This window comes from Castor canadensis, chromosome 10 (genome assembly GCF_047511655.1).
Source record: "Castor canadensis chromosome 10, mCasCan1.hap1v2, whole genome shotgun sequence".
NCBI lineage: Eukaryota > Metazoa > Chordata > Mammalia > Rodentia > Castoridae > Castor > Castor canadensis.
The window spans coordinates 135,878,122-135,896,841 of record NC_133395.1 but is presented as its reverse complement, the minus strand read 5'-3'; the positions used below and the strand labels follow the sequence as shown (position 1 = coordinate 135,896,841).

At 45.3% G+C, this 18,720-nt stretch overlaps 1 long non-coding RNA gene across 1 annotated transcript in view; it reads left to right on the top strand.

The window, feature by feature from the left end:
* Window positions 1-1,324: 1,324 nt before the first annotated feature.
* LOC141411349 (uncharacterized) overlaps window positions 1,325-18,720 on the top strand; it is a 191,731-nt gene continuing 174,335 nt past the window's right edge. The window contains exon 1 of the long non-coding RNA XR_012436111.1: window positions 1,325-4,011. This is a non-coding gene — a long non-coding RNA (uncharacterized lncRNA). The remainder of the gene's footprint in view (window positions 4,012-18,720) is intronic.

Below are 18,720 nucleotides of genomic sequence, written 5' to 3'. Positions count from 1 at the left end.
ATTAGAAATAAGGGCAAAATAGTTTCTGCTGGGTATTGAGGGGGTGGGGGGAGAGGGAGGGGACGGAGTGGGTGGTAAGAGAGGGGGTAGGGGCGGGGGGAGAAATCACCCAAGCCTTGTATGCACATCTGAATAATAAAATTTAAAAACAAAACAAAAACAAAAAACAACAACAACAACAAAAAAAATGCTATTTTAGGCAAGTAAAGCTCTTTTCTGAACTTCATTTTCTTTATCTGAAAAATAAAAGGGAAAAAAGCCCAAAACAAAACCAAACAATAAAAAACAGTAAAACCCAAAAGGTGATAATTGAAGTCATCATTTCAAGAGACTTGAGCTGACCATTATATGGAAATATGAGGAGACATTGGTGAAATATTTAACATATGTTATCCTCATTGAGTCCTTGGAACAAGTCTTATTAGGTAATCATTATTGTTTGCATTTCACAGATGAGCAAACAGAAGTAAGAGAATTAAAGGAAAAAAAAAAGTGCTCATGGTCATCAGCCAGAAAGCGAGAGTCAGGATTTGAACCCAGACTGGAGTCTTGAGTCCAGAGCCTTAATATCTGTTTGACTTCTGTGAAATACATGGGGAAGGTCTTAGTGAATTCTGAATATGTGACCCCTCATCCACAAAAGCAGTGCTGCATTTCCTGAGTTACAAAGCTTTTAAAATATCTGTATAAGATGGAGAGGAAGGGCAAGATGGCAGATGTTTGACATCCCTATAGCCCAGCGGTGACTAACTAAAAGGAAGATCAGAAGGCCCCAAAAGGCACCCATGGGATCCCATAAACAGTGAGAAGCAAAGCCCTCTCCAAATCCTCAAATAGAGAAGCAACTAACCATGGGAAGAATGGGAAGCTCAACACTCCCAATTTCCCACCCTGAAGTCACCACACAGCTCCAGGCTCCATTACTCGGTGCTTGCTTGGTAGTAAGTCCTGCTTCACAGCACACACAGGAACTTGGAGTTCCATATTCCCTGCTACTATATGACCTTCTACCTTCACCCTGAAATGCCAGGGAAACCGCCACTCCTGTGTAAGCAGGATGCATGGCTCCCACTGCTCCACAGGCAACAGAAGGTACAAGCCAGCAGGCTCAGTTTCCTCAGCAGCAGTGCCACTGAACTGTGCTCTCTGAGGCCCGTGTTGAAATCAGCCTCAGAACTGCTACCCGCAGGCTTGGTTCCCCTGAGCTGGCAGCAGTGCCACTGAACTGCACTCCCTGAAGACCCTTTGTGGGAAATCAGGCTCCAGGGCTCCCACTAACCAAAGGCTTGATTCCCCCATGCTTGCAGTGGCTACTGCACTACCCTCCTGGAGCCCACACCTGGAAATAAGGTCCCAGAACTCCTGCTGCCCAAAGGATTAGTTCCCCTGTGCTTGCAGCAGTTGCTGTGGCTCCAGGTATCCCAGCCCCAACAAGCAAGCTTCAGGTTCTCACTGCCTGCAGACTTGGGTCTCCTGCACCTGTAGCAGCTAGTTGAAATAGAGTATCAGGATTGGAAGACAACTGGAAGACAAACAGTAAAGGATCATGAAAGGATTCTAAGAAAATATGAATGGAACATGCAAGATATCTGGGGCACCATGAAAAGATGAAACCTACACATCATGAGTGTAGAAGAAGAGATAAAAACTAAAGGCATTGGCAACCTATTCAATAGAATAATATCAGAAAACTTCTCTAACTTTGAGAAAGAGAGAGTTACCCAGGTGCAAGAAGCTTACAGAACACGAAACTGTTAGGACCAAAAAAGAAACATCCCCAGACACATCATAATCAAAATACTCAGCAAACAGAATGAAGAAAGAATTCTGAAAGCTGTGAAAGAGAAAAGACAAGTCACATATAAAGGCAAACCCATTAGAATAACAGCAGATTTCACAACTCAAACTCTAAACCCAAGAAGGTCATGGAAAGACATAATTCAGTCCCTGAAAGAAAACAACTGTCAACCTAGACTAGTCTACCCAGCAAAATTATCCTTCTTAATTGAAGGAGAAACTAAAATCTTCCACAACAAGGAAAAACTAAAGGAATTTGTGACCACCAAGCCAGCACTATAGAAGATTCTTAAAGGACTTTTATATATAGAAGAAGAAACTAGAGTGAGACAGGAAGACTCAAAAAAAAAGAAAAAACCCTTTTGAGCAAGCAGACAAATAAACAAGGAATAGGTTAAACTAAGCAACAGGGGAAAATAATGACTGGAAACAATAGGCACTTCTCAATATTAGCACTGAATGTAAATGGCCTCAATGCCCCAATCAAAAGATACAGAATAGCAAATTGGGTTAAAAAACAAGACCCAACCATATGTTGCTTACAAGAGACTCATCTCACTGAAAAAAAAAAAAAAAACACTGGCTTAGAGTCAAAGGCTGGAAAAAAGTTTTCCAAGCAAATGGACCCCATAAAGAGGCAGGAGTAGCTATACTCATATCTGACAAAGAGACTTCAGACTAAAATCAATCAGAGGAGACAATGAAGGTCACTTCATATTAAAGAAAAGAGCAATTCATCAAGATGAAATATCAGTCCTTAACATATATGCACCAAACACAGGGGCATCCATCTACATTAAAACAAACAAACAAACAAAACCTCTAATGGCCATAAGAGCACAGATAGATGCTAACCCAGTGATAGTGAGAGACCTGAATACCCCACTGTCAGCAATGGATAGGTCATCCAGACAAAAGATCAACAAAGAAACTTCAGAGTTACTCCACAATTAGACCAAATAGACATGGTTGATATCAGAGTATTTCACCTATTAGGCAATACACTGACTTTTCTGCAGCTCACGGAACTTTCTCCAAAACAGATCATATTTTAGGACACAAAGCAAGTCTCAACAGACTCAAGAAAACCAAAATAACCCCCTGCTTCATATCAGATCATAACAGAATAAAACTAGACCTCAACAACAAAAGAAACATCAGAAAATATTCAAACACATGAAGACTGAACAACACTGCTGAAAAACTAACAGGTGACCGAAGTAATAAGTGAAGAAATAAAAAAGTTCCTAGAATGCAGTGAAAATGAAAATACAACCTACCAGATTTGTGGGACACAGCAAAAGCTGTGCTAAGGAGAAAGTTTATAGCAATAATTCCCTACATTAAAAAAATAGAGACCTCTCCAATAAACAATCTAACAATTCACCTTAAGCTTCTAGAAAAACAAGAACAAACCAAACCCCAAACCAGCAGACGTAGAGAAATAATAAAGATCAGGGCTGAAATCAATGACACTGTAACCAAACAAACTATACAAAGAATCAGTGAAACAAAAAGTTGGTTCTTTGAATAGATTAACAAGATTGACACACCCTTAGCCAAAGCATGACAAAATGGAGGAGGCTGAGTACCCAAATTAATGCATATTACATGTATGTATGCATGCTTCATGTTAAATCTGTATTTTTTTTTGCTGTCCGCTTTGGATTTTATAGCCTGATACTCAGGAGTCAAAATAGTGTTGGTTAAAATATCATCATAGGTCCAGAGCGCCAGAGTTTAGGAAGGGAGAGAGATAAGCTTGGAAATGGACCTCAACACCATTTTGACCTTTGGCTGAAGAGGAGGTGGAAGACTAGATAGGACTATTGTGGGTCATAGCTCCTGAGGCCCCCTGAGTTGTTCTGAAAAATTAATGATGTAATCTTTTGTGGTCCAGCTGTGGCCTTCATTAATAAAAAATTGAACTTTGGGAACAAAGCAAATGGAATGTGCATGGGCCTCTGTGCAAGGGGTACTCCAGTGATTAGTTAACAGTAAAACCATCAAAACTGGAAGACAGAATTGCTGTTTGTAGCATCCACTGAAGTATGAGTAAAAATTATCCTTACTCCTTGGAAATAGAGATCCTCTGGGAATGATTTCTTTGTGTTATCATTTGGGTTCTACTTTCTTGATTTTATAGATGAGGAAAATGAAGTCCAGAGAGCAGTGGCTACCTGAGGTTGCATTGCCAACAGGAACTGAGCCACGGTAAGCCCACACTGTGTTCCCTCAGCATCTCCAATTCTGGGGCAACAACTCTTTGATTTTGGGGAAACCCCATAGTTGTTGCAGCTTCAGCTTCTCCATCTGTATGTTTTAAGAAATGGGACTAAATCACAAATGACATATACATAGTGCTGCCATTATGTAATAGTAATATATTCAGTGCTTAGGGTATATTAGATGCTCCAGTAAGCTCTTTCATATTAATTATTATTTCATCAAATTCTAAAAACAAATCTACCAGGTAAATTTAATTATTCTATTTTACAAATAGGAGAACTGATGCTTATAAAGACTTAGAACTTGCTCAAAGATGCACTATCAGTAAACAGAGAAACAAGACTGTTCCTACGTAGTCTACCCCCAAAACCCATATCCCTAAGTGCTACACTACACTGCCAAGATAGTAGGTGAAGGACTGGCTGAGTGGCTCAAGTAGTAGAGTGCCTGCCTAGGAAGTGTGAGGCCCTGAGTTCAAATCTCAGTACTGACAGGAAGATAGTAGATGAACTTCTGCTGCTTATACCTGTTACTTATTAAGAATGTACCTGACTTCAGTAAGTTCCAAATAGTCTCAAAAACCATTCTCATTGTGTTGCTCCAGCCATCCACTGTCAGTTGATCATATCAGAGTGGGATGTGAGATAAACCTTTTTATTATCCCTAGATTTAAATGAACTCTAAGGACCCTTCCAGCTCAAAGATTCTAGTGTGTGGTTTTAAGGATTGCAGAAGGGTGTTAGAGAATAATTTACAAAACTTGGAATACATGGCATTTTGGCCATCTGACTAATGCCATGACTGTTGCTTTTCCTTGGGCTGAGTTTGCATTCCTATGATAAATGTGATAGGGACTAAAATGGATAAAATTCTCACCAGAGAGTATGATGTAATTCTGATAGAACTGCTCTGGGATCTAAATGACAAAGAATATCACATGAAAAAGCCATTCTCCCTGAGTGTGCAAAAAACCCATTGCCACCCAGAACATCTAGAGAGAGCATCTTTGACAAAATATTGCCATGTTTGTGATAGTATACCTTCTGCAGGGATTCCTTCAAAAGATTAAGAGTATAGTCTCTGGAGCTATACTACCTGGGTTCAATTGTGGCTCTGTTATTGATTCGCTAATGACCTTGGGCTACTTATTGAACTCCTCTTTGCTCATCTAAAGATGAGTTTCCTCATCTATAAAAATGAGATAATCAAAGTACCTATCTCACAGTGTCATTGCACAGATTAAATGACTTATTAGGCAAATAACTTAAAACAGAATCTGGCACATAATAGACCATCTTTTAAAGGCTTCTGCTCTAATATACTTAAACTGTGGGTAACATTTGCAGCTAACAAAACACATGATTGAAGTAAGTCTAACTACCTGATTTGTCAAGCTGACTTTTGTTACCGTGTCTGATATGTGGAGATGGATGGAGGGTTCACAGGTAGTAGATGGTTTACAGATAGTTTAGTAAGTTTGGCCTCCTTGTTATACTGTGTACATCAGTTGATGTTTTCTTTGCTTGGAATACCAGCTCCTCTTCTATCTGCATGGTTTGTTTTGTGGGATGTCCATATGCTTAACTTGGATGCCTGCTCAGATTGTTCCTTGGCGCACTGCTTTGAGAAGGATTCCGAGGTCACATTTGGGTTCAGTGGGAACCAGTATCATAGGCAATCAGTAAGTAATGTCTGCTGTAAGTATAGGCAAGGGCAGTGACTTACACACTTTTGCACGGGCTGACTACATAATTTGTGAGACCCAGTGCAGAATGGAAATGTATGCCCCCCTTGTTCAAAAGTAGGCAAAAAATGTCATGACAGGGAAATAGTTTTCCTTTTCCTCTCTAGTTTCTCTCTCTTTCTGATTATTGTGATGCTTTTATTTGCTGTTTAATATTGTTTTAAATAAGTAAAAATTAAAATTAGATTATTAGCACAACTTTTTACTATTCATCTGTATATCAATGTCAGTTTTAGTCACAAATATGAGCATTAACTTGTATGCAGAACCACCAAAATTATTCAATTTGTTCTTCATAGCTTGTACATGTGTATTTTGTTCTTAGCAGAACACAGAAAACTAAATGTAATGTTATTATTTTACCTTTTGCTATACACATATTCAATTAACAATCTTTACCTTAAGTTTATTGATGAACGAGAGAAGACTAAAAGGAAAAGAAACTATGTGTTGCCTTATCTTTCCCTTGTCTAAATGCCATCACTTTCAGCCTGAGTGGTTAACTAATTTCGGGAAGTAATACAAATAAAAATGGATGTGGTGAGATTCATCACTTCTCATTTCCTAGAATTCCATGTTTCTTAGAAAGGACATCTTCTTTCTGTTTCTGAAGCAAGTTCTGGTTCAAACAGAAATTGTATCCTCTCTGTGCTGTCTGCTTACTCTGTTGTGGTCATAACATATTTACCTGCACTTGCTTTTAGTCTTGTTGAATTGCCACATGTTATGGGTCTACTGGACTTCTCTGCTCATGGGGAAGTGTGAATGCTGTTGGGCAGTAAAAAATAGAGGAGGACATATCTATTGCACCCTAAATGTATCTCCTCTGCTTAAGAACATGCTCTGTTGTTCCACTTGAAAGAGCCAAGTTCAAAGACAAAATTATTAAGAATTACAAGATTGGGCAGGTAGAGTGGTTCAAGTGGAAGAGTGCCTGCCTAGCAAGCATGAGGCCCTGAGTTCAAACCCCAGTACTGCCAAAACAACAACAATAACAGAAAAGAATTGCAAGATAGTGATAGCTGAGGATTAAACTAACAGTAGGATTCTTCTGAGTGCAAGGCCATGTGCCTCCATGAAGTGAGCTCTAGTTGTATTTACTGCAGTTCCCTGTTTCTCTCTATGGGGCTCTAAGGCTTAGTGCCTTTAGGGTAGACTTTCTCAGTTGTGACAGCCCACATTTACCACTACCCCCATGGATTTCTGTAGACCTCAGTTTTGTTTACCTGTTGCAAGCCATAAATTACCTTTGTGATTAGTTATCTCATCCCTTGTATTCTTTCTCCTCACAGTATCATAAGATTTTTGGGGACAGGGTCATAATAGTGACACCATGTATCATGCAAAGTTGGCCTTGCTGAAATTTTAATTCCAATCGTATTTATTTTGCAGGGGTGGGTTAATTAAAATATAATACTTTATAGCAATTATTGCTATGGTTATAAGAGTTCAGGCTCTGAAGTCAGATCATTGGTGCTCAATTGTGACTTCCTAGTTGTGGTGTACAGCAAGATACTTAACTGGGTTAAGCCTTGACTTTCTTTATATTTTGTTATAATAATTAAGTGCTATAAGTCTTTTAAAACTTAGGACTGTCATATGACAAATAAATAAACCTTAGTAGTTCTCATTAGTATTATTTATATTAATAATTATTATTTGTTTTAGTTCTGAGAGTACTATTATTTCCACTTTCAAAATGGGGAATACGAGACATTAAGAAAACATACACCAAATGGAAGACAAGATAAAACCAGAGTTGTGGATCTCAGGCCCAAATGCCTGGGCTTCAGTAGATCAGTCTGCCACTTGCTCCTATATGCCAAATAAAGAGACATGGTGAAGGGCAGAGAAAAAGAGAGTTATTACACAGCCTGGGACATGCCATGGGAAAAGGCAAATTTAGCATTCAGTTCATCATTAGCTACTTTTCCTCTCTGCCCAGGATCAACTAACTATGAGTGGCTAGTGCTTAAAGGGCACATTTTCTCCTAGTTGGCTTGCCAAAGCTGAAACCAGAGTTTTGGTCCTCAGGCCCAAACTCTTGGGCTTCCACATGTCAGGTTTGGTCACTTGCCTATATATGCCAAATAAAAGAGACATAGTGAAGGGAGAGAAAGAAGATTTATTACACAGCCTGGGACATGCCATGGGAAGAGGCAAAGTAAGAACTCAACCCATTGTCAGCCGTCTTCAATATACACACAAGAATTTTTGCTTTAAATAGGCAAACAATTAGGGCAGGAGATAAAAGGTATGCATAAACAGTCCCAGTCACAGGTGTAGTCTGATTGGTTATTATCTCACTCCTTATTCTGGGAGAGTTTCCAGAGTTGTAATCCAGAGTCATTATCACCTGGTAGGTGGTCTATCCTGAGGAAGCTTTACTTTTAGGGATAATTTCCCTCCCTTGTCATGAAGATGTTATCAGTTCTGTCCTTCCTGGAATCCAAAGTGATTGCAAAGTGACTGCAAAGAGAGTGGCTTAGAACAATGACAAATACTGAGGCAGGAATGCTGTTTTTTCCTGCTTTTAGTTAATTCATGGGACCAAGGAAGGAGTCAGTGCCTTTTAGCAAAAGCAGTTTCAGCACTTCTTACAGGCCTGTGACACATGGAGGCAAGATCATTTTGAGGAGATATACTGAGGTTACCAATTATCTCGATAGTGGTGAGTGCATAAATACAGTCTTAGGGCTTGACAACAATTTCATACAAGTGTAAGAAAAATTGATCTTTTCTATCAAAGTATATGTCACCCTCTTAGATTACTTAAAATTCCTCAAGTTGCCATTTTAGGTGACTTGCATTGTTTAAAGTGTTCCCATTTCTTCTTCCGGATTCTTGTATAGCCCCATTGCCCATGAAAATTGCCCACCAAATTACGTGCCCTAACCCATCCCCCAAGCCTTTTAGCCAATTGAGAAAAATTGTGAACCTTTGACCCGGAAAAATCCCAGGTGAGGGGCAGGTACAGCTGTGCTAGGGATATAAGGAGGAGCCACTGTCGGCCATTGTGTGCTCATGTGTCCACTCAGCTGGATAAGTACATGTGATGCACGGATGACACATGCAGGAATTTCAGATGCACAGGGTTCTTGAGCCTGCTCTGAGAATGAAAGCACAGACAGACTCTAACAGCAGAGGTTGGAAAGATTTTACTTGTAGAGAATTTAGTTGGAGAAAAGAGAAGAGAAAGACTGCATATTGGAGAATGCAGGGGGACCTGGAAACTGGTGATCCTGTGGGCCAGGGTGGAGAGTGGGGTTTTATAGCCTATTTGCATTGCCTGATGGTGGAGATGCCTTTTCAGATGCAAACAGGCATTTCCTAGGGAGGAGAAGTGTCTCCTTGACCACTTTTTCGCCTTTTGGGACCTCCTACAGTCTGTCCTTCAGTCCTTCATTCCCCCGTCTCAATGGTCACCCTAACTGCTGTTAGGGATGGGACGGCGAAGTCTGTTCAGTAACTGCTTCCTGCTGACAGGGGGTGATGAAGGGGCCCCGCAGCGTCAGGGCTGACCATGAGAGAGGTTGTCAAGGGGACTGCAATAGTAGGTTGTTTTCATCTCCACCAGAGGCATTTGTAGTTTGATGGATTCTAGGTGAGAAGAAACAAACTTGACAAGTAAGTTTAAAATGCAAGGCCCAAACACAAGCAAGAGAATAATGGCAACTATAGGCCCCAGAAAGGGTAGGAACCAAGTCCTGGAGGGAAGCCAGGATTTTATTTGGTCCCACACCTGTGTAGAAACCTGAGTTTCAAGAGATTGCTCCCAGAGCCACTTAGCCTGTTGGAGAATGTAATCTGCATGTTCCTCTACAATGCCTGAAGTGTTTATATATGTGCAACAGGAGGTATTGGTGATGGCACATACCCCCCTCCTTGTTTGGCCAAAAGAAAATCTAGGGCCAGGCGGTGGTCCATTACCATACAGGCAAGGGACAACAAAGACCTTTGCATGTCCTTAATAGCAAGGCCTACCTGGTCTGAGGTGTCCTCTACCACTTTGGTTAGGTTTTTTTTAGTTACATGATTGGCAATTACCCCATAGCTGATTCCAGCAAGGGCTGCAACTAATGCTGTTCTCCCTAAAACTATTAAAGTAACCTCTCTTATTTCTATGGGAAGCTGTTCCTATTGTAGTTAGCATTTCTCTTTTCTTCCAAATGGCTGCATGAGCATGCAGGATCAGGAAGGTGTTGGGGTCCAAAGTTGACCACCCCTCAGAGGAACAAAAAGACACTCACGATAATGTAAGCCACAAAGCGAGGTTTATTTCCAGCCAGCTGGGGTCCGGGTATCCACCTGATGCAGTGGGTTTCAACACGGACCCCGAATACAAAATTCAGGCTGCTTTTATATTTTTTTAGACATTAGTCACAGTCACACAGCAATTTTTATGGTCCCTGGGGTCACATATTTCTGATATCACCCACATCTTGGTGGTGGGGCAAGATTACTTGAAGATTATTTATCAGGAATTTGGTAAACACCAGGTGTCTCAACTCATTGACTCACATACCTTTCTAGCAAGATTAACCAGAAACAGTCCCTGTTCCCAGAAACCGTCCCACCTCCCTTAGTTCCAGTAAGTGGTGGCTTGGGTCATGTTAGCCATGGCCAGTTTCAGGCTGAGTGGGCTGCAAGCCTCAAAGGTACCCTAACATTTGTACCCTAACATTCCCCCCTTTAGTTGTTCATAATGAGGAATCATGCTCATCTGGGCAATGAGCATAAACATCCTCAGGGCTAGGTAATTGTTTGTATTGCTGCCTCAGGACCATTAGTTGGACTGTACTAACTTGATCTTTCACGAAGGTCACTAGCTTATTCAGAATACAAGGACCGAAAGTTAAGATAAGCAGTAGTATGACCAGGGGGCCCACCAGGGTAGAGACCAAGGTAGTGAACCAGGAGGACCTATTGAACCAAGCTTCGAACCAATTTTCTTGGGCTTCCCTTTCCCATTTCCTTTTTGCCAGTCTTCCTCTCACTTTAGACATAGACTCCCTAACTACCCCTGAATGGTCAGCATAAAAACAACATTCCTCCCCTAAGGTGGCACATATTTCCCCCTGCTGAAGGAACAATAAGTCTAGGCCCCGTCAGTTCTGAAGCACTACCTCAGAGAGGTAAGGGATTTTTCTAGGTGACTAATGGAGGCTTCTGTCCTCTCTATATCCTTGTCTATGGCCTCGCGCAGCAAGGACATCCCTTTATGTTGAGTAGCCAGGGAGCCTATGCCAGTTCCTGCCCCAGCCACCCCTAGGCTAAGTAGGGTAGCAATCGTTAATGCAGAAATAGGCTCTCTCTTCTTTCTCTCACCTGTTCCTGTATTCCACTATGAATATAGTCTCTCCTCAGAATGATAGATGATGCAGGGCAGCACAGCCACTAGAACACAGAATTCTTTAGAGCCATTAAACACATTAGTTGATAGGCAAGGGGTGAGCCCGGACTGTGAGCATATCCACCATCCATTGCCTTTTGTAATTACCCACTTAATACCATAGCCCCAGGTGGGGTTGTTTTTTACAACAGCACATAGGTCCTGTTTTCCCACTGGCACCTTCCCTAAGGTTCCTTGGCTGCTCACTTGTTGTATGGTCAGACCTCTCTTATGGTCTCCCCAGGAACACTGGGTGGGATTTTCACTAGTCGAGATATCATAGGTGACATTTAGCCCTATTGCCTCATAGAATGGGGGCCTCACATCATAGCACAGCCAGCAGGAGGTAGTCATATTAGGGTTGGTGTGGTTCAATGTTAGGAATGCAGCATTTACCAGATTCCAGAGGGGGTCTGTGGACCCAGTCATGAGACTGGGCTTCACCAAGGGAGGGCCGGTGCCTAATGGTCCTGGAGTTTTAATACTAGCCTTTGTGTGAGGCTGGGTAGGGACTGGGTTTGTGCGAGGTCGGAGAGGTGGCTGTACATAGGGCGGCTTAAGTACTTTGTTGGGGCCTACCATTTTGGATGGTGGCCCCATGGGCTCAACTTTTAATCTGATTACTATGGTGGAACCAGAATGTCCACCATATCTATAAAACACAAGTCCCCACACCTTACCTTGTATCCACCCGGGGGTGTCCTCTTTGCCACTGTCAGTGAAGGTGACCTTGATTCTATCTGTATCTGTGGGCTGGCATTCATGGGTGGGTGATGGAATTCTGCACCCCCAGGGTACCCCGTTTACAAAGGCAAATTTGACTAGGTCCAGTTTTGATATCCCCCACTTCCATTCACCATCGTTGGATGTGACACATGCCCATGACTTACAGAAGGAGTATTGTATCCCCCCACAGTCCTTGTTCTTTTTGTGGCCGGGGCAAGCATAAAAACCATAACGTCGGGCTGACTCTGGGGCAGTAGACTTGTAGGCAGGATTGATGTCTCTGAAGCAGAATTGAAGCTCCGGCCACCAAGTTCCTATGGGGGCAGTGCGAGTAGTTTCATTAAGGGTTGTATGAGTCTCCCCATCGGTGAGTATCCAGGTTTGCTTATAGGGCTGGTGAGGGTTGGTTTCTGCGAGGCTCCTGCTCTGGGCATTGAGCAAGATCAGAGCGACCAGCCAACCCATCCGTGGCTGCTCCTGAAGACTCTGCATGTCCCCAGGATCGCAAAAACTTCAGCTTCAATGGGTTATCTGGGTGCCGCCATGCTGTCCACTCTCTAGCCTCTTTCTGTTCCTGATGATTGGCTTGATGCATGTGGGAGTGATGGACCCAAGGCCCAATGCCGTCAACCTTAAGAGCAGTGGGGGTAACCAGAATGACCAGGTAAGGGCCTTTCCATCTTTCTTCCAGAGTGTGGGCTCTGTGCCTCTTTACCCATCCCCAATCCCCTGGGACGATGCCATGTTCCGGGTTCGATGTGTCCTTTGTCTCATACAAGGCGCGCACTATGGGCCAGATTTCACGTTGGACCTCCTGTTGGGCTTTTAAGCTGGCCAAGTAATTTGGGGCCGTACTGGGGTCTTGGTCCGGTAGGGTTCGAACAATAATGGGGGGCAAAGCCCCGTATAGAATTTCAAAAGGTGTCAATCCATGTACATATGGTGAATTTCGAACCCGGAAGATGGCATAGGGTAGGAGGGCCACCCAGTCTCTGCCAGTCTCGATGGCTAATTTAGATAAGGTCTCCTTTAGGGTCCGATTCATTCTTTCTACCTGCCCTGAGCTCTGGGGGTTATATTCACAATGCAGTTTCCAATTAGTCCCCACTGCCCGGGCCAGCCCTTGTAGGACATTACTGATGAAAGCCGGACCGTTATCAGAGCCTAGAGTTTCGGGGATGCCATATCTGGGTATGATTTCCTCCAGCAAAACCTTAGCTACAACCTGAGCAGTCTCTTGTTTTGTAGGAAAAGCCTCCACCCAGCCTGAGAAGGTGTCTATCAGAACCAACAAATACCTATACCCATACCTTCCCGGCTTCACCTCAGTGAAATCCACTTCCCAGCTCCGTCCTGGCGCCCTCCCCCGTACCCGTGTACCTGTATGTAGGAGTCCCCTTTTGCTGGGTTTCATAGCCTGGCACCCAACACATTGGTCCACAATCTTTTGAATCTGGGCTGTTTGATGCGGGAACCAGAGGCGGGCCAACTCGAGGAGGGTGAGTAGTTTCTTCTTGCCTAAATGGTTGGCTCAATGTAAATTGGAGAGGAGAAACAGTCCTAACTTTTCAGGAAGGGTCAGCCGCCCTTCGATATCATGATACCAGCCTTGCTGATTGGGCTCTGGGCATTGGTGATCTTGGATCCACTGTTTGTCTTCCAGGGTGTACTTGGGTCGTGGTGGCAAGCGTGGAAGCTCGGGCATGGGTAAGGTCAGCGCTAGGGTCGTGGAGGCCAAAGCAGCATTTTGGGCCGCTATGTCCGCATGCTGGTTCCCCGTAGCTTCTGGAGTCTGGGCAGATTGGTGACCAGGAACATGTACTACCGCCACAGCTTGGGGCTTCTGCACTGCAGTCAGTAGTCTCTGGATCTCTGGGAGGTTACGTATCTCCTTTCCTTCCGCTGTAATGAAACCCCTTTCCCAGTAGATGGCGCCATGTACATGGACGGTGCCGAAAGCATAACGGCTGTCGGTATAAACAGTCACTCGTTTTCCCTAAGCCCGCTCGAGTGCCTCTGCCAGCGTGATCAGTTCGGCCTTCTGGGCTGAGGTCCCCGGGGGCAGCGGGGCACTCCAAATTATGTTCCCACCTTGGTCCACCACTGCTGCGCCCGCCTTATGCACCCCATCCGAGATGAAACTACTCCCATCTGTATACCATACCAGCTCACTGTTGGGTAGGGTTGAGTCCTGGAGATCGGGGCGCACTTGGGTGATTTCAGCTATAATCTCCTGACAGTCATGTAGAGGGGCTTCCAGGTCCGGATTTGGCAGCAAGGTGGCCAGATTTAGAGAAACTGGGTCGGAGAAGAGGATTTGGTGAGGATCCAGCAAGAGCCCTTGGTAATGAGTCAGTTGGACGTTGGTCATCCATCTACCTGGAGGGTGCTTTAGGACTCCCTCTACTGCATGGGGGGTTACCACCTTCAGAGGTTGCCCAAAAGTGAGCTTATCTGCGTCCTTTACCATTAGGGCAACTGCCACTATGATCCGCAGGCATGGGGGCCAGCTTGCTGCAACTGGGTCTAACCTTTTGGATAGATAAGCAACTGGCCGCTTCCAGGGCCCTAGGCACTGCATTAGTACCCCTTTTGCTATCCCCCTTCTTTCATCTACAAAGAGGATGAAGGGCTTTAGAGGGTCTGGCAGCGCCAGGGCCGGGGCTCTCAAGAGGGCAGTCTTGAGCTCCTCAAAGGCCTTTTGTTGATCTGGCCCCCAGGCCCAAGGGGCCTTGTCCTTAGTTGCCTCGTATAAGGGTTTTGCCAGTTCAGCATACCCCAATATCCACAGCTGGCAGTAGCCTGCCGTCCCCAGGAACTCGTGGACTTCTCGAGCTGAGGTGGGGATGGGGAGTCTGAGAATAGTTTCTTTCATAGCATTTGTTAACCATCTGGTTCCCTCACATACCCCAGGTAGGTGACTGTTTGTCTACAAATTTGAGCCTTCTTTGCACTGGCCCAATAGCCCAACTTCCCCAGCTCCTGGAGGAGGTCTCCAGTGGCTTGCCAGCACTCAGCTTCTGATGCAGCTGCGAGAAGCAAGTCATCTACATACTGCAAAAGTGTGACGGAACTGTGGCTCTGGCGATATGAGTCCAGATCCTGATTAAGAGCCTCATTGAATAGAGTAGGGGAGTTTTTGAAACCTTGTGGAAGTCTAGTCCATGTTAACTGTCCGGGGGTTCCCGTATTTTCATCATGCCATTCAAAGGCAAAAATGTGTTGACTATTGGGTGCCAGGGCTATGCTAAAAAAAACATCTTTCAAGTCCAAAGTGGTATACCAAACATGGGAAGGGGTCAAATGGCTCAGCAAGGTATAGGGGTTGGGGACTGTGGGGTGGATGTCCTCAACCCTCCTGTTTACTTCCCTTAAATCTTGGACTGGCCTATAGTCTTTTCCCCCGGGTTTCTTAACGGGGAGGAGTGGAGTGTTCCAAGCAGAACAGCAGGGCCATAATATTCCAGCCTCCAGGAGATGGTTTATGTGAGGGGCAATGCCCCTCCGTGCCTCGGAAGACATGGGATACTGATGGACTCCGATGGGCTGAGCCAAAGCCTTGATCTCTACTATTACCGGGGCTCAATGTTCCGCCAGCCCCACACCTGCTATTTCTGCCCAAGCCTGGGGGTAGGTTTGAATCCAATAAGCCATTTCAGGGGACCACTCAATAGGTTTCGGGGGAGGGTCCTGCAAGGAGAACAAGCGATGTTCATCCTCGAGAGACATGGTCAAGACTTGGAGGGGCTGTCCTTGTCCATGTGTCACTTTGATACCATCCGGCTCAAAGTGAATGTGAGCCCTCAACTTAGTTAGCAGATCGCGTCCCAGAAGGGGGGCAGGGCACTCAGGAATGACCAGAAAGGAATGGGTCACCTGATGTCGGCCCAAATCCACCTGACGTTTGCTAGTCCATTGATATGCCTTGGATCTGGTGGCTCCCTGCACAAGGCTAATTCTCTGGGACAGTGGCTCAGTAGGTTTAAGGACTGAATATTGGGCCCCTGTGTCCACCATGCATCTCACGGGCTTCCCCTCCACATATATGGTTACCCAAGACTCGGGGAGGGGGTCCGAGTCACGTGCCCTCTAGTCACTGTCCATTCCAGCTAACAGGAGTCGGGTGTCATTATTAGGGCTGCTATTTGGTCCCAGGCGACCCTGGAGTTTGGGACATTCCTTCTTCCAGTGTCCATATTCCTTACAATAGGCACATTGTCCCTGGTCTAGCCTGGGTCGATCTTTTCCGGGACGTGTGGGGCCGGCCCGTCCAGAACTCGGTCCGGCCAGACCCTGGACTCCTGCTAGCAATATCCTAGCCATCTCTTTTTGCTGTTTCTTGTTTTCCTTACTCTGGTGTTCCCTGTCCTCCTTCCGAATCCTTTCTTGTAGTTCCTGATTCTCCTTCCTGATTCTATCCTCTAGTTCTTCCGGGGTTTCTCAGGTGTTAAAAACCCTTTCAGCTACTTTCATCAGATCCCGGGTTGTCATCTCCCCAAGCCCTTCTTGCTTATATAGTTTCTTCCTAATATCAGGGGCAGCCTGATTTATGAAGGACATTATCACAGCTGACTGATTCACCTCCGCTAGTGGGTCTAGGGGGGTATACTGTCTGTATGCATCATAAAGATGCTCAAGGAACACGGCCGGGCTTTCATTTTCCTCCTGCATTATTGCCTTTACCTTAGCAAAATTGGTAGGGCAGTGGGCTGCTGCCTGGAGGCCTGCCATAAGAGTCTGGTGGTAGACCCGGAGACGCTCCCTACCTTCTGCAGTCCCATAGTCCCAGTCAGGTCTGTTTAAAGGAAAACGATCATCAATCAGGTTTGGCAGGGTGGTTGGTCACCCATTGTCGCCGGGGACATTCTTTCTGGCTTCAGTGAGAATGTGCTCCCATTCCTCGGTGGTGAATAGGGTCCGAAGGAGCTGCTGAGAGTCATCCCATGTGGGACTGTGAGTATGCAAAAATGGACTCGAACAGATCAGTCAGGCCTCTAGGGTCCTCAGAAAAAGGAGGATTCTGGGCTTTCCAGTTGTACAGGTCACTACTTGAAAAAGGCCAATACTGATAGGTGCATCCCCCATTGGGACCAGCACCACCCAGGGCCCGCACTGGGAGGATGGGGGGCCCGGTGGAAGTGGAGGAGGGCTCCTCCTCTGGGGTTTCTTCTCGCTGCCTACGGGGCCTGAGTCCCCTCGCCGGTCCGGAGACCGGGGCAGGGGGTGCAGACGGGGAGGCCGATGAGTGGGGAGGCTCAGAGGAGCCATCTGCCTCTGGCTGGAGTGGTGCAGCAGCGGCATATGGCGGGGGATTTACTTCACAATCTAAGTCTATCAAGGATGGATGGAAAGTTGGGTCTTCCTGCAGAATAGGCTTCTTAGGGGAATTAACGGGAGTGGGGGTGTTCCCCGACACGGCCAGTATTGCGGGCCAGTCTGTAGGTGCTCCATGGATAAATGGCCACAGCCAGGAAGGGGGGTCTTCTACTAAAGTCTGCCACATAAGGACGTAGGGATATTGATCAGGGTGGCCATGAAGACCGGGTCTATTAATGACATCTCGGACCTTCTTAATCGTGTCCAAGGAGAAGGTACCTTGAGGAGGCCAGTCTACATTAAAGGTTGGCCATTCCGCTGAGCAAAGGGTGTCAAACTTACCTTTCTTAATTTTCACGCCATAATTGTGTCCCTTAGCGCAGATTTCTGAAAAATGACTCAGAAGAAGGGTCTTAGGAGTTACCTGAGCCTGTCCCATGATGATCAGGAGAGATGGACAGAGGAGACAGCAAAGAACAAAAGAGACAATTCCAGCAGACAAACAAATTCGCACAGGACTCTCTAACATACACAAGTACCGGCCGGTCAACCAGACTACTCTCACAGGCGCAATTCCATTCACACCAGACTCTGGATCCTTACCCAAAGGCCGCCCAATAGGCGTCCACTGAGGACACTGGCGCAGCTCTTGACCGTCGGGGATGTCTCCCACGACTTCCAATAGTGAAACCTCCAGGGCTATAACCCCTTCCTTCCACTCAATGAGAATTCTCAACGAAATTCAGACGGGGACTCTAAGTCCCTCCAAATGGAGGTGGCCAATCCTCCTTCCACGGTCTTTCCCAATTAAACCTCGGTATCGGAGGCCATTTGTTCCTCTCAGGGAGGGGCTGAGATCTCAGTGGAACCTCCAGATGTTGGGGTCCAAAGTTGACCACCCCTCAGAGGAACAAAAAGACACTCACCATAATGTAAGCCACAAAGCGAGGTTTATTTCCAGCCAGCTGGGGTCCGGGTATCCGCCCGATGCAGTGGGTTTCAACACGGACCCCGAATACAAAATTCAGGCTGCTTTTATATTTTTTTAGACATTAGTCATGGTTACACAGCAATTTTTATGGTCCCTGGGGTCACATATTTCTGATATCTCCCACATCCTGGTGGTGGGGCAAGATTACTTGAAGATTATTTATCAGAAATTTGGTAAACACCAGGTGTCTCAACTCATTGACTCACATACCGTTTTAGCAAGATTAACCAGAAACAGTCCCTGTTCCCAGAAACTGCCCCACCTCCCTTAGTTCCAGTAAGTGGTGGCTTGGGTCATGTTAGCCATGGCCGGTTTCAGGCTGAGTGGGCTGCAAGCCTCAAAGGTACCCTAACAGAAGGCATACTTAGAATCTGTATAGATGTTTACTCTCTGTTCTGTTGACAGTCTTAGGGCTTCTGTTAGAGGGCCATTAATTCTGCCAATTGAGCACTTGTATTAGGAGGAAGAGGACCTGATTTGAGGGTGCCAAATTCTGTCACAACTGCAAACCCTGCATGTCTGACA